The sequence below is a fragment of the Triturus cristatus genome, chromosome 9, assembly GCF_964204655.1.
Source record: "Triturus cristatus chromosome 9, aTriCri1.1, whole genome shotgun sequence".
Lineage (NCBI taxonomy): Eukaryota > Metazoa > Chordata > Amphibia > Caudata > Salamandridae > Triturus > Triturus cristatus.
The window spans coordinates 1168167283-1168192706 of NC_140592.1; positions in this window are offsets into that span (position 1 = coordinate 1168167283).

Here is a 25424-nt window from a genome sequence, read left to right on the forward strand (position 1 = left end):
AGATACCCGAGAGAAGAAAAGTAGAAGGGAAAGGCGAAGAGATAAAAAAGAGTTTTTTTGTTCACAACTATCACGGACTGCCTTTCCCCTTTCCCTTGCAGATACCGATGGAACAACTCCTTATAGTTTCCGGGCAGCCCAACGGGATGACAAAACGCTCGTACACGCCTGGGAACAGGTCCAGGAAGAGCCACCAGACCAGGTAGGACCTTATTTTATTGCAAACAGGGGATTGTTATATAGAGCTGAAAAAAAAGAGTCTGTAGAAAAAACCCAACTGCTTGTTCCCCAATCCTTCCGGGAACATGTACTCCAGTTGGCCCATAACAAAATGGGGGGTGGGCACTATGGTAAGGAAAATACCCTGAAATACCTCTTAGAGAAGTTCTACTGGCCGGGTGTCTATAGGGACGTTGCCAAACACTGCGCTGCCGGCGCGCAATGCCAATACACAAGCTCAGGGTCCATCACCAAAGCACCCCTACAACCTCTTCCCATCATAGACATCCCCTTTAAACGAGTTGGAATGGATTTACTTGGGCCCTTAACCCCTTCATCCCGTGGACACCGGTACATACTCGTCATAGTCGACTATACCAGTCGATACCCTGAGGCCTTCCCGTTATCTCGCATGACTACCCCTGCTGTGGCACAAGCCATGATAACCCTGTTTTCACGAGTCGGTTTTCCCTCTGAGATCTTGACTGACCAGGGTACCCCGTTTGTGTCACGAATGATGGGCCAGATTTGTACCCTACACGGGATAAAGAAAATAAGAACATCAGTCTATCACCCACAGACCGACGGCCTTGTGGAACGGTACAACAAAACAATCAAAAACCTGCTCCGCAAGGTCGTCTCTGACACGGGGAGAGACTGGGACCTTAAACTTCCCCTGGTTCTCTTCGCTTTACAAACACACGAGCAGCGGTCCACTGGGTTTTCCCCGTTTGAGCTGCTGTTTGGGAGAAAGCCCAGAACCTTATTGGATATGGCTAGTGAACAGTGGGGAGGGAAGGGAAACCCCTGCTGAAGTATGTTACCGACCTGAAGACTTCCTTAACCCACATATGGGGACTAGTACATGAGAACATGCAGGAAGCGCAGGGGACACAGAAGAGATATTATGACCGTAACAGTCGGCTTAGGGTGTTTCAGCCTGGGGACAAGATCCTTTTATCACTCCCGTCCACAGAAGATAAATTATTAATGAAGTGGCAGGGGCCGTATGTGGTCGAAAAAAGGATCACCCCTGTCACCTACAGCATACTACTGCCCCACAGAGCCGGGGGTAAACAAATTTACCACATAAACCTCCTGAAAAAATGGGAGGAATCCCAGCCCACTGGAGAACAAAATCCTGCTTTGCTGGCCTGCAGCTCCCCGCAGTTAGACATTCCTCTCCTGTCGGACCGCGACTTCTTGGACCACCCTGTTCCCTTCGGAGAAGTGTTAACCACGGAACAACAAGCCGAGCTAGGCGCTTTGCTAACCATCTTTCCAGACCTATTTTCCACAAACCCAGGCTTAACATCCCTGGTCCAACATTAAAAAGTAACCCTGAACCCGAAAGTCATAAAACAGAAGCCTTACCGTATTCCAGAAGCCCGTAGGGAGGCAGTGGAAAAGGAAGTGGAAGACATGCTTCAGGCAGGGATAATAGAGCCTTCCCAGAGCAACTGGTGCTCTCCAATTGTAATCGTGCCAAAGCCAGACGGCAGTCTGCGCTTTTGTATTGATTTTCGACAGGTGAATGCCATCACAAAGTTCGACACCTATCCAATGCCCCGGATAGATGATATGGTAGAACGTCTGGGACAAGCTAGATATATGTCAACCCTTGACCTAACGAAAGGGTATTGGCAAATCCCGTTAGATCTCACCTCCAAAGAAAAAACTGCGTTTTCCACACCTTCAGGTCTATACCACTTCAAGGTACTCCCGTTCGGGTTACATGGGGCCCCAGCCACATTTCAGAGGCTAATGGACCACGTACTAAAACCACACCAGAAGTATGCCGCAGCTTATCTTGACGATATCGTGGTTTTCAGCCACACCTGGGAGGAACACCTGGTACATCTCAAATCCATATTTCTAGCATTACAGGTCGCAGGCCTCCCCATCAACCCAAAGAAATCCCTCTTAGGGACCAATAAAATACAATATTTGGGATATTCCATACAGGAAGGACACATCAGGCCCCAAGTTGATAAGATTGAGGCCATCCGCACTATTTCCAGGCCAAAAACCAAGAACGAAATCCGTTCCTTCTTGGGCTTTATAGGATATTACAGGCGGTTTATACCCCATTTTTCATCCATAGCTGGTCCGCTCACCGAACTCCTGTCCAAAGCACATCCCACACACATTCAGACATGGAACGTAGCACAAGAAGCCAGCTTTGAGGCCCTCAAACGAGCTATTTGTACCGCCCCAGTGTTACGATGCCCCGACTTTGAACGTACCTTTGTCCTTCAAACTGACGCCTCGGACCACGGACTGGGGGCTGTCTTGTCCCAACCGGACTCATGTGAAGAACTGCGACCCCTGTTGTACATCAGCAGAAAACTGTTCCCCCGGGAAACGAACTACTCAACAATAGAGAAGGAGTGTTTAGCTATCAAATGGGCTATAGAATCCTTACAATACTATCTCTTAGGTAGACAGTTCCTTGTCCTTACTGATCACTCTCCCTTGACATGGCTCGCACAGAACAAAGACACCAATTCCCGCATACTACGATGGTTTCTCGCCTTGCAACCCTTCTCGTTTCAGACCCTCCACATGCCGGGGATGAAGCAGCTGAGCGCGGATTATTTGTCCAGGCATCCGTGCTGTGAATGGCCCCAACGTCCATTCCAAAGGGGGGACGACTGTAAGAAGGACGGCTCAGCCCGGCGGAAGTCGGGAAACACGGACGAAGTCATGGAGGAGACACCGGAAATAGCTTGCGTTCTAGTCGCGCTAGGAATGCGTGACGTCAGGACGCATCCACCAATAGAGAACAAGAAGGGCGGAACCTGGGACGAGAGAGGCCGGAGCAACGCGGAGATCGAGATCAGCCGAGGAGAGAGGACAGCGGAGCAATGAGCAACAAGAGGAGAAGAAGCCGAGGTACGCGAGAGGAGGGGCGGAGGCGCTTCCGAAGATCCACGGAGGAGGGGAAGACCGGAGAAAGCCGGAGAACCAGGCGCAGGAATCGCGGAGGTCGCGACGACAACGGGGAAGGAGTACACCGCGTACAAACCCGGTGGCTTAAGAGAGGGAGAGGACGCCCCGGGTCCAGCTGCCACGGCCCTATTCACGGGTTGTGGCCCCAGGCAAGTGCCGCTCAGAGGGTCTTTTTGGTGGGTAGCTGGGGTGCCCAAAAGGAGTTAAAACACAGCTGCATGCTACCGGAGTCCGTATACCCCACTCACACCCCTCTCACCCCTTAAAGGTCCCTCCCTGACTCCCATTTTCCTTTCCCTCACGACGTTATGGTGACGGTGGCACAATCGCTGAGTAGGAAGAGATAAAGCCTAACCCGAGTGTTTCTTTTCTTTGTTTCTTTTGCTGCCCTATTTTGGTGTTCCCCAGAGAGAGCAAAACCAGACAGAGAAACGGGAAGGCAAAGACAACCTGGAATAACTAAAGGAGTGGTAGCGGGACTAAACCTTTTCAACCCAGATGTTATAGTGATTCTTTTCGGAGACTGCTATTGTTTGACCCTTCAGTTGTTTCCTTAACACAGACTGCCTCCTTCATACTGTGGCGAATACGTTAATAAACAGTATCCACCAAAATACCCCACAGACTGACTGGTTTCTTCCATACCACTAGTCTGGCCCTCGAGCCTCCTTACACCGCTTCATTGAAGTATTGTGGTTGCAACTTGTTCCAAGAGTCAAGAATCCAGCTGGACCAAAGCCTCCTCCAGAGTTGTGCCCATAGCTGGATTTGACACCCTTTATGGAAGATCAATACTAGTGTTAATGGCCATAGACAGACAGGGGTGCAGGTCGCAAACTGTAGTTACATAGTGCACCAATCACTCACATTCCAGTAGGCACAGAGAAACAAAATCAGGAAAAGCAATAGAAATACCACACATTACAGTTATTTAGTGAGAATCCTCTACTGTATCTGTTCTCAGTTCTGCTGAGCTACCAAAAAAGCTTTTCACAAACCGAGGGAATGTCCATGGGTCGGGCGTAAACCCAGGCATATATATGTGGTCCTTCCCATTTTATGAGGGGTGGGAGGTGGGCAGTGCCACATGACGTTTGTGCCTGGTTGTCTGATGAGGATAGGGCAACCGCTGCTGTGAGGTTCCTTGTCAAGTAGTTGTTGGGTGAGAGCACTTAGAAGCTTGTTGTAGCTGGGCAAGGTGGGATGGTAACAACATTTTATAAAAAGTTTGGGAAGTACTCAGAGTAAAAGCTGCTTGTGCATCTTACACATTAATGTCCAGGCAGGATGTATAGTGCCAATATCGGCAACACTCACCATCCCCCCCATACAGCAATCTCTCAGCAAAATAACCAGACAAGACACCTTATTTGTGGAGAAAATTGCTGCAGGTTTATTAGCATTACACAATGCCAAGATCGGTGGGTTAGCTTACGGGCGATCCCAAGGCAGACAGCCCCTCGCCGTCTGCCACCTGATGAGCCAAATTACACCGTGGCCAATCCAATCTGTGTCAGTCAGATTTGGGGGAGGGGCGACCCCTCCCACCGGTGGACCACGAGTCCACTCCCTTGCTCACGCCCCAGAGGGGGGCGAAGTCTTCCAGGCAACCCCTGGTTGCTCAGGTCCACAACCGCCCGTAGGACTAACTGGGCGCCGTCGCTCCTCCAGGGTCCAACGCGAGGACCTCCCTGTGGATATTTGGCTTTAGCACCCTTACTGTGCTCGTGCAGAGGGTACCCTTCTGTACCTTACAGCCTCTGGATCGCCCTGTAACTCCGCCTGCAACACAAAAGAATACATTAGAATAAAACCCACCCCCCACACCCTGCCTGAACACCGGGTATGCGGTAGGGTGGGAAACAGCGTCAGGGTAGAGGGCAAAGAGGGCGGCCAGTGGGCGAGGAGAGGTCTATGTACCTCACCCCCTCACCCCCTCTACCCGGAAGTGACGCAGCACGCCAGACCCATGAGGGTCCTAACCACTGGGAGGCTGCCTCCTGGGCCACTTGTGGCACTAAGGCGGCCGCCCTCTTAGCGGGTCTCCTTCGTGGACACCGGGCTTCCGGCATTTTCTACATATGGTTGTCCGTATACATCTACCGTGTCAGCACCATCATATCATTATGGAAATATGCATACAACTAGATTTTGTTAGGCCCCGCCAGCTTCGTAAATGGCTCTTTACTGTTCTCGAGAGCTACGCCAGACATCGTGTTTTATCTAGCAATGTTTACTCCAAATATGTCCTCTGTGTGCCTTTGCTCTTATTTTATTTGTGAGTGGTGTAGCGGTTTAGTTGTTAACTAGACCCGTGACCCCAGCCCGGAAGGACCCCTGCACATTGTATCACTCTCTGGCCAGACGTGGCCAGAGAGCTTAAATAACCGAGCCGGAGTCGCATGGGACTTCTGGCTCACACGAGTAAAGTAGTGTGTGGTCTCCAATAATTCTATGTCAGGACCGGAGGCTCTGATTATGCTTCTCATTTCTTTGCTTTATTAGAATAGCAGCCAATAAAAAAAACATCTTTTTTTTATTCCAAACTACAAATCCCATGAATCTCATCTACCACAGTACCATAGAGACTATCACTATATAGAGTCTACCTGAGGCAAACACCTCCTCTTTCTTTGCTGCTCCGCAGCCAGTTAAGTGCCTCTCCCTTACTACTTTTGGTATGACTGTGGTGTATGGGTCTTGGGGGCACTGCTTGAATTATTGCCTTTTTATGTCTCTATGTTTAGTCTATGTGGTGCTGGAACTGCTTTACCAAAGCGGTTTGCCTGTTTGCTAGCGCTCACTTACATTGCTTCAATTTAAAGTTTAAGCACTGTTCTTCTTTGTGATTGCCTCCGCGCTGTCTGCTTACCCGCAAGTCATCTCAGTGCAGCAACCTTGGGAGCACTTCGGCCTCCCCGGCCGGGCGCTCGGCGCCCGTCGCCGTCTCAGTGTGGAGTGGGAGTGTATTGGGGCTTGAGGACGGTGCGTCTGTGCTTGCGCGCGTCCTCTTTCTGCTTTTACGGGTGGCCATTACCGCGCATGCGCGGCGGCCATTTTCCGACTGGAATTCACCGGAGGTTTTGTTTCGGAGCGGGAAAAGCTCATTATTCAAAATAAACAAGCCCGTATTTTGCCCCATTGACGCCCGACACTGGTTTGTGGCTGTGGGCTGAATAATAATTGCATAGGCTCTGCCTAGAGAGGTTGGCAGGCCCTCCCTCCACTATTTAACATCGTTATTTGAGGCTTGATTGCCTGGCCTGCCTGGGGTTGTTCCTCTCCCCCTTATTAGCTCCTGCCTTCGAGCCATTGTTGTGCTCTAAAGGTGTCAGCCCCTGCTTATACCATGGCTGATTATTCATATGAGGAGGAGTATTTTGATTCAGAGCCTTCAGGCTCGTTTGAGCAGGACCTCGTTGAGGCCCTAGATGCTGGAGTGCAGCATTCGGTAAGCTCAGCACTTGTGAGGGCGTTTGCACCCCTTAAGCGGCATCTTAATAATTACGTGCTGCAGCAGGGTTGGCTTCCAGCCGCAAGTACCCACCCCAAGCCAACGAGTAAGAAAAATATTAACCCTCACTCTGAGGACTTTGCTCGGCTATCCAGGGCCCTAGCGAATGACCACGCTTTTCCGGCGCAAACTGAACAAACTGAGTCTTCCCACGAAGACAAGGGGGATTCCTCAGCTGACGGTGATTCCGATCAGGAGGAATTCGCTCAACCTGCTAAAAAGACTAGGAAGGAGCATCATGTGAAGACCAATCCTCCACGTAAACATCTGACCTTCGACCCCACGGATATCATTCATCCCAACTCTACAGCATGGATGCCCTTGCACGAAGTGGCGGACTATCTCCAGTCGAATCTCCGACACCCTTTTGACAAGGATGTCAGGGTGCACCTTAGGTTCTGGACCTAGCATCTCGCGTGGCGGAGACCCCAGAAGTGGACCCGACCATGCTAACCTATCTTAACAAATACTCTAAGGACCCGAATAAGGGCATTGACCGTGGTTGGCGGTCATGCCAAGATAAACTTCTGGATCTGTCAGGGCCTTTGACCAAAATCCTCGAGATGGGTCTCCAGGCAAAGGAGTGGATCCCGACGACCTCATTTGTTGGGCGCAGCATGCGGTGTGCCTATTAGGCAACGCAAACTGCGCCATGTCTAGCGAACGGAGGAAGTCTATCCTCCTGAAGCTAGATCCTAAACTGGCGGAGTTATCTTCCTCGGAAGCAGGGCCAGTAGCCCAGGGTCTCCTTTTCGGGCAACCCTTTCTGAAGGAACTTACCAAATTCGTGGCTACTATCAGCTGCCTGGATAAGGCACAGGAATCGCTACGACGGGCCTACCGACTGGGTTTCGCCAGGGCCGGACGAAATCGAGGGCGGTCGTTCGGCCGAGGTCATTCCTAAGGCGCCCCGCATGGTCAGCAGCACCACAGAGGAGGATTTCAGGATAACTCTTCCGGAAACTCTAATTTCTACCCCTCCAGACTAGCGCGGAACCGCTTCCGCAGAGGAAGATTTGGTGGCAACCAGGGAAACCACCAAGATTCCGGATCAGTAGGTGAGGCTTATCCTTTGTTCAGAGGTGAAGTTGGGGGTCGCATTCATTATTTCCTGCACGCTTGGCAAACGCTCGCGCAGGATCCCTGGATCCTGGAAACGGTACAGGGTTACAAATTGGAAATGTACAACACCCCCATTCAGCGTGCCCCTCCCATCCATTTTTCCCGTCTCGATCAGAGTTTTATCTTGGACGAAATTCAGTCCCTCTGAGAGAAGGGGGCAACTGTCTAGTCTCAATTTCATCCTCGAGGTTTTCTCAACAATGTGTACCTTGTCGAGAAGAAAGGGGGCGGGTCCAGGTTGGTTCTGAACCTCAAGGAATTCAATGGCTGGGTCGTTTACCGCCATTTGAAAATGGAAGGCGTCCACCTACTGCGCGACCTGTTGCAGGAAGGCGATTGGATGATCCGGCTGGACCTGAAGGACGCCTATTTGTCCGTGCCCATTTACGCCCCTCATCGCCGTTTTATTCAGTTTCTCTGGCAGGGCGTCTGTTACGAGTACGCGGTTCTTCCCTTCGGACTTTCATCAGCACCATGGTGCTTCACGAAACTCCTTCGGCCAGTGATAGAGTCATTGCGCTCGCGCGGGGTGCGGCTGATCGTTTATCTGGACAACATCATTATCATGGCGCAGTGTCCGCGGTTACTGACGACGCATCTGGAATGGTCCATTCACCTGCTTCAATCCCTGGGTTTCATTGTGAACACTCAGAAGTCCGTTCTGGTACCCACGCAGGCTAAAGAGTTTCTGGGCTTTCAAGTGGACTCTCGCAGCTGCCAGCTCCTGCTGCCCGCGATCAAGATCAGAACGATCAAGAAAGAATTGAGATCGATAGTGAGCAAGCAGACTGTGTCCTTGAGATCCATAGCCCGGATAGTGAGCATGTTGGCCTCCTCGATTCAGGCCATCTTTCCAGGCCCGCTTCACTACCGTGCTCTCCAACGCTTAAAGATTCAACATCTCCGCAAAGGCCTCAGCTATGCCGAGCAGGTTCCTCTTTCAGAGGAGGCGAGGTTGGAAATGTTGTTGTGGAGCGACCACATGGAGTCGTGCAATGGCAGAGCCATTTTCGGGTCCAAACCGGAGGTAGTGATCGAATCGGACGCCAGTCGCTGGGGAGCCCGCTGCGGTCCAATCTCGACGGGGGGATGTTGGTCTCCGGAGGAGCTTTCCCTGCATATCAATTGCCTAGAGTTGTTGGCGGGATCGTTCGCAATTCGCAGCCTCTCCCCGCAGAAGACGAATTGTTGCATTCTTCTAAGAATGGACAATATATCAGCGGTACGGTACGTGAACAAACTTGGAGGTACACGATCTCGCATCCTGGCGGAAATTGCCAAGGATTTTTGGCATTATTGCCTTCAGTACAATCTGTCGGGAATTGGCGGAGTACCTCCCAAGCCGGAAGATCGAAGTGGCCGATTGGCATTCCTGTTACTTACGGGACTACAGCGATTGGCGATTACACCCTCGAGTCTTCCGAATGCTGAACCTCTTATGGGGACCTTGCCAGTTGGACTTGTTCGCTTCACGGCTGAACAGGCAACTTCTGGATTTTTACAGCTGGCGCCCGGATCCGGAGGCTCTGGCCTCGGATGCGTTTCTTCAGACCTGGCCACCAGTCCTTTGTTATGCCTTCCCACCATTTGTCATGATATCCAGGGTCCTGGCTCAAGCCAGACGCCAACAGATGGAAATGGTGTTGGTTACACCGTTGTGGAGAGACCAAGCTTGGTTCCCGATAGCCCTGGAAATGTCTTGTGCTGTACCAATTTTCCTTCCCCAGAGGTGGAACCTGTTGCTGGACCCGCTCAAGGCCCCTCATCCATTAGTGGTCGCAGATCAGCTGCCTCTGGTAGCGTGGCGAGTTTCAGGGACAGGTGGCAGGTCCCAGGTCTTTTGACAGACGCTTCCGCTTTTGTCAAGCAAGCATGGTCAGATAATACCCTTAAGCGGTATTCATCAGCATGGAACAAGTGGTGTAGCTGGTGTATTCAACGGGACGTCGATTTCACTACAGCTAATGTCTCCATGGTCATGAATTTCCTGGCTTCTTTGGCATCATCGGGTTTTGCGTATAAGACAGTAAACAATTACAGGTCTGCTATTTCGGCTGGGCATGCCCCGTTAGAAGGCAAGCCAGTGGTGTGTAAATTACTTAGGGGCATTCGGATGATCAGGCCCCCGTGCCCAAAGTACTCCTTTTTGTGGTAGGTTACGGTGGTGCTTCGCTTTTTGGATTCTTGGACACCTAACGACCACCTGTCACGGAAACAGCTTTCAGCCAAACTTGCGATGTTATAATGTATGGTCTCTTGCAAGAGAGTTTCTGATATTCAAGCTTTGGATCTCGCAGGTTGTCGGTTTTCCCCAGAAGGGGTGACTTTTACTATTTCCAGACGCACCAAAAGCAATTCCACTTCAGTGTCTCTTCCCCCCCCCCCTTTTTTTGTGGTAGCATTTGAGGTTGGAGCATGATGTGGGGATTACCGTTATTACGGAACTTTATCTTTGTTTCAGATTCCAGTGGCAAGTGAGAAGTGCCTTCGATTCAGGATATAGTTGAGAATGGTTTTCCCCTTCACGATGTGAAGCTCGTTCGTCTGCGTTGGACGTCAAAAATTCATTCTTCAGAGCCGAAGTTCGCCTGTTGGTTCTCGGATGTTTGGTTTACACGGACAGTTGTTAGCGATCTCAGTTCAAGAAGGAGTAGTTTTGGTTTAAAGTGTTGGACTTAACAGCTAACAGTCACGCAAAGAAAGAGGAGGTGTTTGCCTCAGATAGACTCTATATAGTGATAGTCTCTATGGTACTGTGGTACATGAGATTCATGGTATTTGTAGTTTGGAATAAAAAAAAGATGTTTTTTTATTGGCTGCTATTCTAATAAAGCAAAGAAATGAGAAGCATAATCCTCGCCTCCGCTGTCCTTAATAGAATTGACAATTCTTGTCAGGATGTTCGCAAATTTTTCATTGTCCTGCCCCGGCCCAACTCCACAGGTGGTGTTAAGCAATCACATGTTAATTCTTTTACTGATCGCAGTTACAGGACAGTGCGCCAACAACTGGCCTGCTTCACAAAAACGCAAATAAATCCATATTGCACAGAGAAGTGCAGTTTTTATATTGAACCATTTTTCTATGTGTAGTTTTTTTCTTTTTGACAGAAAAAGAGGATCCATTCTTGACTCGGAGCAATACAAACCGCTCTGGTGTGAAAATGTAAAATACAGATCGCAGCCTTGCAAGTTGCAGTCTGTGCTTTTGATAGAGCTGTACCAAGCCGCAAAGCTTCTTGGGTAAGAAAAGACCAGACCTAGCCGTGTGCGGTGTAGTGTGTCTTCCCTGGCACTGAGCGCCCGCCAGCAGAATAGCTGTGCTCAGCTGCTTTGTTTTTACAGTGAATCCGTCTGTAGTAACTGGGTTAAAGTCCACTTAGAGGAAGGAGAACAAAGGCGGCCTGTTCCTGCTGGAAGCTTGCCTCTTAAGATATCACAGCGGATTTAAAAAAAAATAAAGAAAACAGGACAGGAAGCCACAGGTCCTCTGGGAACCCATCGCCACTTCACAAGGCAAAGCAGTCCCAAACTTTATCGCCCTTGAGTGAGTTTGCTCTTGCAGACCACTGCCGCTCAGTGCATTAAGGTGGGCAAACCCAGGATGCGGCGGATCAAAGGCCACTTTCCCAAAAGCTAATTCATCTCCTCTGTAAATAGGAGAGTTCCAAGTGGAGCCCGGCTCCCGTACCCCAGCTCCCTTTCCAGTGCTGTGAAAAAGTGTGTTTAGGTTAAACAGAATTGAGGCATTCCTTACAGGAGCAGATGCGTCACACAGGAGGCAGGAAAGCTTCCTATAAGGCGGGAAAGCAGGGAGGAGAATGGGATGCCCAAGGTGCAATAGGACTGGGACACACTTCTCTCACAGGAAGGGGTGCAGCAGCTGCAGAGAGTTTCATTCCATTGTATTTGTATTGTAGCAGTTGAATAGGGCTTACAACCAGTGATGTAACGCAAAATGATGATGCCCCCTTCAGAATGTGAAGAGGGGTCTCTCAGTCTCCTATATAGCTCATATTTTCATTTGACTGAATGGGGACCCCTGAAGGGCTGCGGGGGCCCTGAATGGTTGTGGGACCTCCTATGTTGCAGGTGCTTCAGGGGCTTGCATTACACACCCTGCTTAGAACCCAGTGTGCTTATCCAAATGCAGGGACACCCTCACACTTATAAACGAGCACCCTGCCTCCAGGATTAAAAGGCTTGCCTTACGGGTTTTAAGCGTAGTGACCTCAGATATAAGGAAGCTTATATCTGTCATAAGTGGTGCTTCCTCACCACATCCTCTGCACCGTGGGCCTGCATCTTTGGTGAGCTACTCGAGGTCCTCTTGCGACTCTTGTGCCTACGGCCTTTGGGGTGCTGCGCGTTGGCAGCACCCCAAAGAAGGAAGAAATAAGTAAAAAATTCACGAAGCAACGATGTCACGCCAAGGACTCTCTGTGTCATATAATAATACAAGAACATTTGTGCAATGTGAACCGTCACGGTGAAGAACTGAAGTACACAGGGTTGTTATGTTTGCTTTCCACGTAGTTTGTTCTCTTTGAGTTTTCTTTGTATTATGAGGTATTGTGGGTGATGTAGTCAAATAGTAAGTTTGGGTAACGTGGGTAGTTTGGTTTTCAGTGGGAGGTGCATTTGGGGGAAGGAGGGGTAGGTGTACCATGTGACACGAGGTGACTACAGGTGTAGCGGATAAACGTTTTTGAATAAAATCACTCCGATGCCAACGCGCTAAACATTAGGAGAGAAAACGACCGAGCAGAATGCAAGTTGTCGAGAGGTAAACATCGGGGAGGGTATTGACCGTACAGTAAAGTTTGAAGTGAAAAAGAATTCGATAGAATTGTGAGAAGAAGGGTTAGAAGGTTTGAAGTACGGGCGGCTTAGAATGGAAAACTTTATCAATTGAAAGGCGAGAGGAACATCGTGGCTCTTATGTTTGTAGACGCTTTAGATAGGGAATGGGAGGTTGAAGGGGGAGTGCTTTATGTTTTATGTTAAGGTTTTGAGGGATGAGGGAGAGACACAAAGTATGGTACAGTTATAAATATAGCATTCAGTCTTTATTTTGGGTGAGATCAAAAAGTTCTCATTTAACAAAAGTTTTTTAACTACTTTTTAGATACCCCTGAAGAAGGTCTCATATGACCGAAATGCATTGGGTTAACTTGTATAATACAGAGGAATGAAGTTTATACGTGCCTGTGAATAGGCCTGGATGGGCAATTCCTGCGCTAATGAAAATGCTTGAAAAAATAACTTTACATCCTTGACGTGACGGATAAAAATGGATTTAAAATGGAAAATAAATGGGATTAACTTTGAAAAAATACGGAGTACGTGTTTCAATGGATTACAAATGTGTATCAGGCTGTGCAACTCTTTTGACACGCAGATGCGCGTGTCACTTTTTTGATTATTATCTTCATCATCATTCAAGCTTTATTGCGGTTTGGTTTACCATAAAAGCACATAAAAAAGAGTAAAACAATTCTATTCAATAATTAATCAGTCAATATGATTCATACATATAATCACTGTTGTATAGCTAAGTTATTAAACATATCCTTTAAGACTTAAAACATTTAAATAGTGTCTAGGACTCTAAAATTGTTAAAACAATGATCATTATGCTAAATAAAATACAATCTGTTCTCTCAATATCCAATAGACTTAGTGCAGATATGTAGCAATGTTAATTATCAAATTCCTTCGAATTGACCACATAGAAAGCAAATATTTGGCTACTGCAGACACAATCACTGCATTGGTATCAGTTTTTAGAATCCTAAAAAAAACAAATATTGCTTTACACCCAGATTTTTACACAACTGAATTATCCATTTCCTCCTGATGTTAACATATGCTGGACAGAAAAGGATAACATGTACAGTGGTTCCTTCCTCAGTTCGGCAACCTGGGCAAGGGCGTGCCGGACCCCCTGTCCACCTATCAGTGTTAGAGTAGAAAGGCAAGGTGCCATATCTAAATTGCAAATAGAGCTTCTTCGCCAAAGTGGGTTGTATTACATCAATCTCCGGCTCAAAGCTATAAAAAGACTTAACATCCAAAAAGATGTCGGTTAGGCTTGAGGTTTTTACTGGGCGGAAGAGATTCCTTAAATTAAAGTCTTTTACAACACATGTCATGGTTTTCTTAGAAATGGCTGGGCAGGAGACCTCGGGATTTAACCAGAGATCCTCGAGCCCAGTCATTGTAAGTGATTGTCTTACAAATGTTAGCCAATGGATCCTACCAGATCCTAATGAAGCCATGACTGCTTTGAGCTCCTCCTTGTAATTCACCAGCTCAGGGGTGCTTCACAGCCGCCTCCAATAAATTAGGGGCCGAGCAGCAATAGCGTCTGCGATTGGGCGAATATTCAAGTCCAATCTGAGCGGGCCCAAGGGAGTACTTTTTGGCAAACCCAGTAATTGCCTTATAAAATTATTTTCTGTTATAGATAGGTCACTTGCTGTTGCATGTCCCCAGAGTTCCGCCCCATAAAGGGATGATGCCCTGGCTTGAACTCTAAAGATTTCAAGGGGGGCACTTATTATTTTGTGGGTACAATTCTTCTGCACTTTTAGGATACCCCCAGCTGCCTGGGTTAATCTTAAATTGGCCTTGGCCAATAGAAGACCCCACCCCATTTTGTCATTCAAAGTTAAACCTAGGTAATCAAAAGTTGGAACCCTTTCGAGGGGTCTACCTTCCACCATTGGATGGGGGCAATTAACCGTACTAGCATTAAAAACCATGTACTTGGTCTTATTTATGTTGACCACCAGGTTCCTTTTATTACAGAATTTGGCAAACTGATTCAACACCCGCTGCATCCCCATTGGGGATTTAGAAAGCAGCAGCGTGTCATCCGCAAACATTAATGCGGGAAATCTTTGGGTAGCCAATTTGGGGGAGTCGATGTCGTTTATGGCAAGGAGATCTTCAATAAGCCCGTTGAGGAAGAGGGAAAACAGGGACGGGGCAAGCACACAGCCCTGTCTAATGCCTTTCTCAATCGGAAATGGTCCGGTTAACTGACCTTGCCTGCCAAAACGAACTCTGGCAAAAGTGCCTTCAGTGACATTATGTGAAGTGGAATTATGTGGCAAGGAACAGAGTGGAACTATGTGGAGTCGAATTTGTTGGATTGTAATTGTGGCATGGAGTGGAATGATGTGATGTGGAATTGTATGGAGATGAATTGTGTGGCATGGAATTTCGAGATGTTGAAATGTGTCGCGTGTTGTGGAATTTCGTGGTGTAGATTTGTGTGTTATGGAACTATGTGGCACTTTATTGTGTGGAGTTTTGTTGAAGCATGCGGAGTTGAAATAGGTGAAATGTAATTATGTGACATAGAGTAGGGTTGAATTATGTATAGTGGCATTGTGTGTGTTATTGCCATAATAAATATCATCAGCAATGTAATCCTGTTTATCTACCATCTGATATCGGCAAGCAAGCCAGAAGAGAGGATGTGGTGTACTGGCCAGAGCTGCCAACTTTGGAGCTGGGGAACCAGGTTCGAGTCTCGGGCCTGACTCAACACCCTGTGATTCTGGGCAATTCACTTAATCTTCCCATGCCTACACAAAATTAAGTTATCAAACAATTTACTCTTTCTTTTTCTCCCAAGGCCTCAGAGCATGTTTGTCCAATTTTAAAGCACTAAAATAGGCTTTTGTAACATTTGTGTCGCAAGAGCTTGCATGTTGCTTTTGTTATAGTTTTCATCTGGTTCTATAGAAAAACCCTTAAGGTTGTACATCTAATATGAACATGTCATGAGTTTATTTGTTGACATACCTCTCCATAAAACTTCAGGCAGGTGTCTAATGTCATGTCATCTTGATTCCCTGTTTGAAGCCCCCAAAGGCAGAGCTTCCAAATGCAAACATAAATTGCTCTGCCTTTGGGGATTGCAAACAGGGACGGACTGGGAACAGCAACCAGCCCTGGCAGGTTGCTGCCCATGTGGACCTGGGAGTGGGGTGGGGGGTCGGTGGGCGGAGTCGGGGTGTTAGCAAAAAGCACCACTCCTGCTTTTCTTACAGGGGGGCCGATCTTGCAGCACTGCTGCAAAACCTGCCCCCAGTGACAAAAGCGAATTCATTGTTGTGTCCACCTTTCATAAAATATAGTTTTGTGGGATCCATTATTGCTTACACGTCCATTTCTACCACTAACTGGAAGGAGGTTGAAAACACAAAAAATAGGAAAAATAGACTAGGTCACAGTCAAGTGGCAAAATTGTGTGGAAAATGTTGGTTTTCTGACAAACATCTGCCTGTTCCTGAAAGCTGGGAATATGCTGATTTTAGCACCTTGCACCCTTTGTTGATACATTTTGCAGGGAAAACAGCAGACGCTTTCTTCTGCTGCAAATATTTCCCATTTTTCTGAAGAATTTTTTTTTTGCTGTATTTTAGCCAATTTCTCGGGCCCCTCCAGGGGAATCAACAAACCCTGCGTACCTTTAGAATCCTCAAGATGTTGGAAGAAAAGGATGCAAACTTTGGCGTGGATACCTTATGTGGGCAAAAAGTTACAGGCGCCTGAGTGCAAACTACCCCAAATAGCCCAAAAATGACTTCGCATGGGGGGCGGGGGCAGCCTAGCAGCGAAGGGGTTATAGAGGGAAAAGCAATATGTGAACCATTAGCTGCTGAAGCACAAAGTCAATTCCAGCTTTCATTGCCATAGCCACGTCATTGTCTTCAATCCAGCTCTCAACCGTCCATTGTTCTACTATGAGTCCAAGGTAAATGGACCTCTAATGAATGATGTTGCACTATATCTCAGAACCCAAGCTGACATCAACAAAGGATCATTCCAGAGTTCCTGTAGTTGGTTATTGTTAGCAATGCAAGACACGGGAAATTGAACAGTTTTTTCCCTTTAAAATGGATGGTCCAGTTAATGATGTCACAGCAGGTCTCAACACCAAGCATACATCAGCAAACAAAAGCCTGTTGTTGGTGCAGGTCTGAGTAAAGATACCTTTTATTTTGATCTACACTGGTGGTCCCTTTAAATAGATACCAGCAACCCCCTACCCACAGTGATGTTTGATAGTGAGCATGTACGGTGTTGTCATCGTTGCACACAGGTGTGGAGCAGAAAGCCCAGCGGAGCAGTCATCGGTGGATGCTGATCCATGATGCAGCCTATTCACAAGGAGAGGGCATGACTGGCTCAGTAGCAACAGATTATCCTGAATAAAGGGTGGCAGGACAAACAGGATTTGCCATGGGAAGGGGTTCTGCAAGAGAGATAGCACACCTGATAAAAGAAACAATTCTGCAGAGAAGGCGAATGGGCACAGCTCTTGCCAATAAATGCTTCTTGTAGCATACTAAAAGTAAAGGCTATTTGCTAGGGTAAAATGTATTATGCAACATTTAGCCGTATATGCATTTGGCCTATTCACAAGGTGTTCGGCTGTAAGCAGGGGCCCTCTTTGTTTTTCATATAACAGACTATGGTGAACCATAAGGTGAGATGATTGTCAACCAATGATCCTCCTTTAGCACTAAAGTGCATGCACCCGCGTATCTTGGAGATCTAGTACGGCTCAAAATAGGCAATATGCAGCAGTACCCAAACCACAGCAAATGAATGGAGCATTGACAAAGCCCACGGTCATCAATGGAGACAATGACAAGAGGCCAGCTGCCATGATGGTTGTGGGTACCCCAGAGGATTGGAGGGCTTTGAGAAGAGAAGGTCGTGGTGTCAATGTGCAGGTTGTTTCTCGCCTCTCTAAATTCCTCGTATCCCTGATTCTCCTGTGATTATTGCCCCTTCCTGTTGTAATTCCATTGCCATTGTCATCTCTGGGTTCTCTCTCATCTGAAGCTGATTTGTTAGTTGTAGTTGGTGACACTGCTTTGAAGATTTCCTCTGCATAGTTTATCTAATCAATTTCCATTTTGTTTACAGCTACTGAAGGTGTAAAATTCAAAGGTAATTCAAACATGTAAGGCTCTTTGGGAGGGAGGTGCAGCTACATCTCATGCAAGAGATTACAAACCTGGGGGTTACTTTCATTCATAGTTTATATATCCAAACAATCTTAAAAAAGCACTTTTGATATTTAAACCTTTCACCACCTACTGACTCCCCAAAGGATTTGCAATCAGTTTTCATATCTCACTGCCATGCTAAAGTTTTTGTGCATCAACTTGGTTATTTATATCTGTGATATTTTGACTGTTTTCCTTGAATCATGTTCTCAGCTGAGTCATCTGCAGGACATTATCAAAAGATGGTCCCTAAGGGATGTGGGGTTTATGGTCCATGGTGCATTTCATTTGCACAGCAGAAGGCTCCCTGGGAGTTTGCATAGAGCTCTACAGTGAGCTCTGCTTGAGCCAAGAGGAAAGGGGGCTTGGCAGCCCCCTTAAGGAGTCTCCTGTGATGGTCACTCAACTCATTTAATCCCTTGAGCTTGAGGCATGGTTAGGCCTAGTTTCATAATATCAACATTTGCAGCCTTGGGAGGTAATGGGTACTTTCTGAGGTAACCAAAATGCCTAATGGATGGAGCTTTTCTTCTCCCTCAGGAATTGATTATTTGCAGATGACAGTCACCACGACTAAGGAAGGGCATTTAAGGGTTCACTGACAGGCCTCTTATTTTTTTTTTTATAGAGGAGACCTTTTGAAAACAATACACTGATGTAAGGTTTTTCCTCCTCAGGCCATGACCCTTCTCTATCCGCAAGGTGGTGCATGTTTGGTAAAGGACAGCCCTCCTTATGCATCATTGAGGCGAGTCTCCCTTCAGCTAGGAGACTTCTGCTAGGCTCGCTTAGCGCCCTTCCTGCAAAAACCAGTGCCTGCTGGTCTTTGGACCATCCAGCAGGCAAACTGTGGTTGCACAGGGAAATATTAGCTTATTTATCCATCTTCCAACCATAAGATGTAAGAGACCCAGGAGGTGCAAGAGATCCAGGTGGTATGGACATATCCTTCTGCTCTGTAAGCTCCAGGTAAGGCTCCAGTATTCTGTTTTTGACTGATGTGGATGTTACTGTGGGTTATTTTTATGGGGGTTTCACCACTGGGATCATGACCATGTTTTCCCTCTTAAAGTGCTATTCTGATGAGGGTATTGAAAGGCATCTTTGCTATTGGGCCCTAAGTGTATGGGCACCACATTAAGCTGTCATCCCCAAAACTGTACTTAGGTGCTGCATCTTACTATCTGAGTACTATATTTACCACTGCCCCTACACCACCATCTCGAGTGGTTTAGATCCATTGGTGGATTCATTGGCACAGAGCACTCACTTACTTGGTTGGCCATCTTGTGACATGGCCATCTCTCTGCATAGAGTCCTGTGGATCTGCATACACCAGGAGTCCATTATTACCCCTTTACCTTACCAATCGTCTCAGAATATTAAACCAACGTCCATGATCCAAACATGCTAACTGGACTAATCCCAGTTAATACTTTGCACAGACTTGCTGGGCTTGGGGTAGTAGGGTGAGTCACATCTGTGAAGTTTTCTCCTTACTGTGTACCACAGAAGGCCAAATGCATATACGGCTAAATGTTGCATAATACATTTTACCCTAGCAAATAGCCTTTACTTTTATTATGCTACAAGAAGCATTTATTGGCAAGAGCTGTGACCGTTCGCCTTCTCTGCAGGATTCTTTCTTGTACCATGTGTGCCATCTCTCTTGCAGAACCCCTTCCCATGGCAAATCCTGTTTGTCCTGCCACCCTTTATTCAGGATAATCTGTTGCTACTGAGCCAGTCATGCCCTCTCCTACACGTAGGAACACCATAGGATAGGAAGCTTTGTACCCAAAACTCCCCCCATAGATGTATTTTTCATCACCCCATTCGAATTATCCAAACATCCAGAACTGCACCCTTTCAAGTTCTTGCATCATACTCCGAGTGGTAAACAGCACCTAAGACATCCTTATTGGGTCATCGATGGGCACCAGCCATCTGGTACTAGTTCAACAAGTGCCTTTTGATTCATGTCTGTGCCCGAAACCATTGACAAAGTGAGGAAGAAACGCTGCAAAGAAACAATGATTCCTAGTCATGACAAAGATATTTAATCATGGGAGGAAGAAAGGGCCATAGTATCATTCAACATTGTGGGTGTGTAGCAGAAAGACAGACACATTTACCTATTTTGTTTCAAAACTGCACATGACCATAATTGTAACACTAGGCACAGCAAACTTGAAGGAGTAAAATGTGTTGGCTTACAAATATCTTTGCCTAAGAGTGGCCTATTCAGATGCAAAGATTTAGGTTGGCACTTGAACTTAGTTCCAGTGGTTGATAAATGTACTGGCCAACATGGTGCCTAGGACAACATGAGGCTGATTTAGACTTCATGGTAAGGAAAAATCCACCTATTTGTGGAGAATGTGGTAAATCCTCTGTTGGATTTCACTTCTGCCCCCGAATCCTTGCAATGGCGGCAATTTTATTTGACAAATTCTCCAATGATTACGAATTCTATGATGGATGATTTACCACTTCCTCCACAATCCTAAATGAACCCTGAAGGTGTATGTCAAGTGAAGTAATGGGAAAGACCTCAAAGAGGGGCGTATTTTCTAATGCAAAGTATACGCGTCGTCACAACCCATTGTTCTAGATGCACCTCCTTGTGTTCAACGCGCGCCTGCTAAACACATGCCTTTCCAGAAGGAGGCACAGAGCAGCAACTATGACCTGAAAAGTAAGGACAACATATACATTGTTAGTGAAATATAAAGCAGCAGGAATTGTTTAAGTGGAACAGTTATCAAAGAAAGAGCTGCCTGAATAGGTACAAAAAAAAAGGTTTTTGAAGTTTATGATCTCCTGGAAGTCTTAAATTACGATTCAACCACAAAAGATAATGTTTCTCAAATGACTTGATGTGATCAATTTGGTTCTGTTTCCAAGAAGGGCTCAGCTTTCTAATAAGACCTTAGTCCACTTAAAAGAGCACATTCCGTACCATCAACAAATACTGATAAGGATAAAAATAAGCGTTCTGGCTTTCTGTACTTGAGGAATTGTTTTCTATTAAGACTATTAGGACAAGAAGCAGCAGCTTTGGTAAATAAATGCATCGCCCTGGAACAAGTTTAGATTTGCTCAGGAGGTGCAAAGGTTGTTCTGTAATTCCAGTAATCAGCCTGTTTGCCTCCTAGAGTATGCAGCAAGGCTTGGCTCAAGAAGCATGAACCAACAGTGATGATCATCCACAACAATAAACAAAATGTTCGGTTTTAAAAATCAAGAATATTGCAAATGAGCAAATATCAGATTGCTGCCATGAGAAAGCAATTGGAAAAAGGTGGACCCTGAACACTAAAAGTCCATCTCTTATCAACTCCAAACGAATCACATTTTGCAAGAATTCTATAATTTTCAATTACAAAGCGCTGTGGTTAAAAAGTATGGAAATCAATGCAAAGATTTGTTGAAACAGCAGTGACAATTCAAAAAAATACCCACCTTAGGAAATTGCAAAAAAAGATGAATTTTCCTGTAAAGCACCAACAGCAGATTCTGAGTATGGTAATTGCAGTGGCACCTGCTCCTGGGAGGCTGTAGCAGGGCGGGGAGGGGGAACGGGAATGCTGGGGGAGGGGGTAAAAAAAAAAAAATCACTTACCAGCCAGCCTGCACCTCTCTTCCGTCCTCTCCATCCTCTTCCTGGCTTCTGTGGAAGCAAGAAGCAGGAAGCACCCAGGCTCCCCTAAGCCTATCAAGCGTTGTGATTGGTCTGAGCGACATGGTTCGGCGCTCAGACGGGGACTGGAAGCCTGGGCATGTTCTCCACCCAGGCTGTAATGCACATATCAAGTCTATACTTAATTGCAGGTCGGTGGTAAGACATGCAGCTGACATTACGGATCTCATTCTCGCATATGACCTTGACCTCCTGATCCTAACTGAAACATGGCTCAGTAACACCTCAGCAAACATTTTAGACATCCTAATGCCTCCTAACTATGACATCATCAAACTTGATAGAACTGAAAGTGTTGAAGGCGGCCTAGCATGCATCTATCGCTCCATACTCACCCTAAAACGCGCAAATTGCTCCAATGTCCTCCTGTGAATACCTAGGCATCGAAAACGGACCGAGGACAAGATGGTATGCAAACTCCACACAATTTATCATCGGCCAGGAAATAATCAAACTTTCATTGAACAATTAATGGAAACTATTTCCTCTCACACACACCATTCCCGACTAGATCGTCCTAAGGGGCTTTAACATTCACTAGAACAACCCAAATGGCCCCATACCAAACACCTTCAAGGCCTTCCTGTATGACCTCAACCTGACCCAGTCTTGTAATGGCCCAACCCACAATAGAGGCTCCACCCTCGAACTATTCATCGCCAAGGACAATGTCATACAATTGGAATCCTTTTACCCTATGGTTGGTTGGATCATTACATAATCTCCTTCATCTTCTTGGAAAATGTGCTGATTAGACAAGGCCAGCTCGGTAAAACCAGACAATGGTCAAGAGACCTGGGAAATATTAACATAACCAATCTAACTTTCATTAGCAACGACCTCCTGCATCCTCCCTCAAACATGACGAAAGTGAATGACCTCACTGAACATTATTTCCAATCCATGTCAGACATTTTGGATACAATTCCTCCGAAGCAGCTTAAAAGAATACCCAGTAGACATTCCAAACCCTGGTTTAACAGCCACCTTAATGAGGCTTGGCGTAAATTAAGGCTTGCCGAGCGATCAGAGAATCTCTCTCTCCACAACTCACCTCCAGTACTTGAGGTTAATAAGAAGCTCCTATATCAAACTCATCCTTAGCTCCCAAGCTGAATACTTTAGGACGCAACTGGACAATACCAAAAACAGACCTAAAACACTTTTTGAAATCCTTAAACACCAAGGTACTGGCAATTTTAGCCACCACTCCGAAGATAGTTTGTCACTCTCTAGTGGTGATGATTTTTCCGCTCACTTTATTGAAAAGACGAGGAAGATTGAATCAGGACTACTACTTGCCTTTCAACGGCCACTTAGCCAGGACTTGTGTGCAGAAAGATTGCATGCTAAAGATGCATTTGTTCTGCTACCAGTGCTGTGAAAGCACAGCGTGATTTGAGCTTCGTCCTAAAGGACGTTTCCCATCAAAGAGCTTTGATCTTCCATACTCCTACTTTGATCTAAGCTTGTCAGTGCATCTCTCTCCTAGGGCATGATTCTAGATTGCCTAGAGATAGGACAGGTTACCCCAATCCCAAAAAAAGAAAATGCATAATTGTCAGAGCGCAATAATTTCTGTCCAATTACTAACACCATGACACCAGCAAAACTACTAGAGAAATTAGTACAACTCTGCAACCACAATGAGCAGTTTCAGTTTCTTGACCACTGCCAATCTGGCTTCAGAACTGGTTATAACATGGAAATGGCTCTGACACACATTGTAGCTGATGCCCTGAGACTACTTGATCAGAACGAACCTTGCCTACTTATTCTCCTGAATCTCTCCTCTGTGTTTGCTATGGTCAAACATGACAACATGATTGACCTGTTGGTGAAAAGGATGAGTTTATCTGGTCCCGTCTTAAGCTGGTTCTCCTTGTTCCTCCACAGTAAAGCTCAATGTATTAAAGTTAATCAAACCCTGTCGGACATTACTCCAATCTCGATTGGAGTACCTCATGGATCCACACTTTCACTCACGCTATTCAATTTGTTCATGGAACCTCTGACTGAAATTCAAAAACAATCAAACATACATTACCACTTGTATGCAGATGATACACAATTATACTTGAAAGTTTCCACATCTGAAGATATGAAATATCCTAACCACCCCCTACTGAAAACCCAACAATGGTTAACCCACAATCACCTTTTGCTAAACAAGCTTAAGACGGAATTTCTCCTGATCACCCCCCACAATCTATCCGCCCCCTTAGATGAATGGCTCTAACAACTTACAGCGCTCAACTGCGCCCCACGTGTTGTTGATTCCATTAGATCATTCGGCATAACATTGGACGAAAACCTGAATATGCAGGACCACATCAGTGTAACCACCAGAAGAGAGAGAATTACCAACTGAATACACTAGGGAAAATCCAACTCTTCTTGCTCCCAAATGACTTTGAGTTAGCTGTCCAATCCCTAATCATCTTCCCACTATCCTACGGGAGTGCTACCCTTGCAGGATTACCCAAGGCTAGGCTGGCTCCCTTAGGGCCACTCTGAACTCAGCTGCTAAGCTCACACCGGATCCAGTAAACGTGACCATATTACACCAGTTCTAAAACATCGCAAATGGCTCACAATTGGAATCAAGGATCCAGTTGAAGGCAGCCTGCATGACTCATATGGCTCTTCATCATAACACTTACGTCTACCTGGCAAAAAAACTTGAACTATCGGGTGGAAGTCGTTCCCTTGGAAGTTCTGACTTTCTATTTCTAAATCCACAGAAGTTCAATGAAAAGAAAATGTATAACCGTCTTTTTCTGGTCTTGCCCCAAGAATATGGAACGCAATACCTCCAGAAACCACATCTCACCCCATGACTACCTCCTTCAAGAGAACAACAATGACAACAACTCCTCCACCCTGATCGACAACCTCGCCAACCTCGGACTGAAACAGCATGTCACGACGCCGCCCCACATCGCCGGTCACACGCTTGATGCCATCTTCTCCTCAAGCCTCCACGTCACCTTCAGCCACGCTGCTGAACTCACCTGGACAGACCACCACTGCATCCACTTCTCGTTCCAAAAACCCCTCACACATCACCGCGCCCTTCAGACGCCACGCCGCTGCTGGGGCAAAGTCACTGAAGAACAACTACAGACAAGCCTCGCACTCAACCCCCCGACCAACCCCACCAACCCCACCAACCCCGATGATGGTGCACTCACCCTCGAATGCTGGATGAACGACTGCTCCAACACCATAGCCCCGCTGAAAAAACCCACCAACAGAGACACCAGCAAAAGAGTCAGCTGGTTCACCCCGGAACTCCTCGACTCAAATCGCACCTGCCGGAAATTGGAGAACATATGGCACAATGACAAGACGCCGGACAGCTGCGCCGCCCACAAAGACGCCATCCGCAACCACCACCACCTCATCAGGACCGCCAAAAGGACCTCCTTCACAGACCGCCTTGACAAAAACGCACACAACAGCAAGGAACTCTTCACCATCGTGAAGGAACTCTCCAACCTCAGCTCCAGCGCCAACGACATCCCGCCATCGCAAGCCCTATGCAACTCCCTCGCCACCTTCTTTCACCGGAAAATCACCGACATCCATGACAGCTTCAAACCCCGGACGACCCCTGCAGACCTCACCACACCGGACCCACCACACCCCACCGCCCACCACACCCTGACAACCTGGGCCAACGTGAGCATCGAGGACACAATCAAGACCATGAGCACAATCCACTCCGGGTCCCCGTCCGACCCTCTCCCACACCACATCTTCAACAAAGCCAGCAATTCCATCGCACCCCACCTGCACAAAATCATCAACCTCTCCTTCGAGACCACTACCTTCCCTGAGAACTGGAAGCACGCAGAGATCAACGCCATACTGAA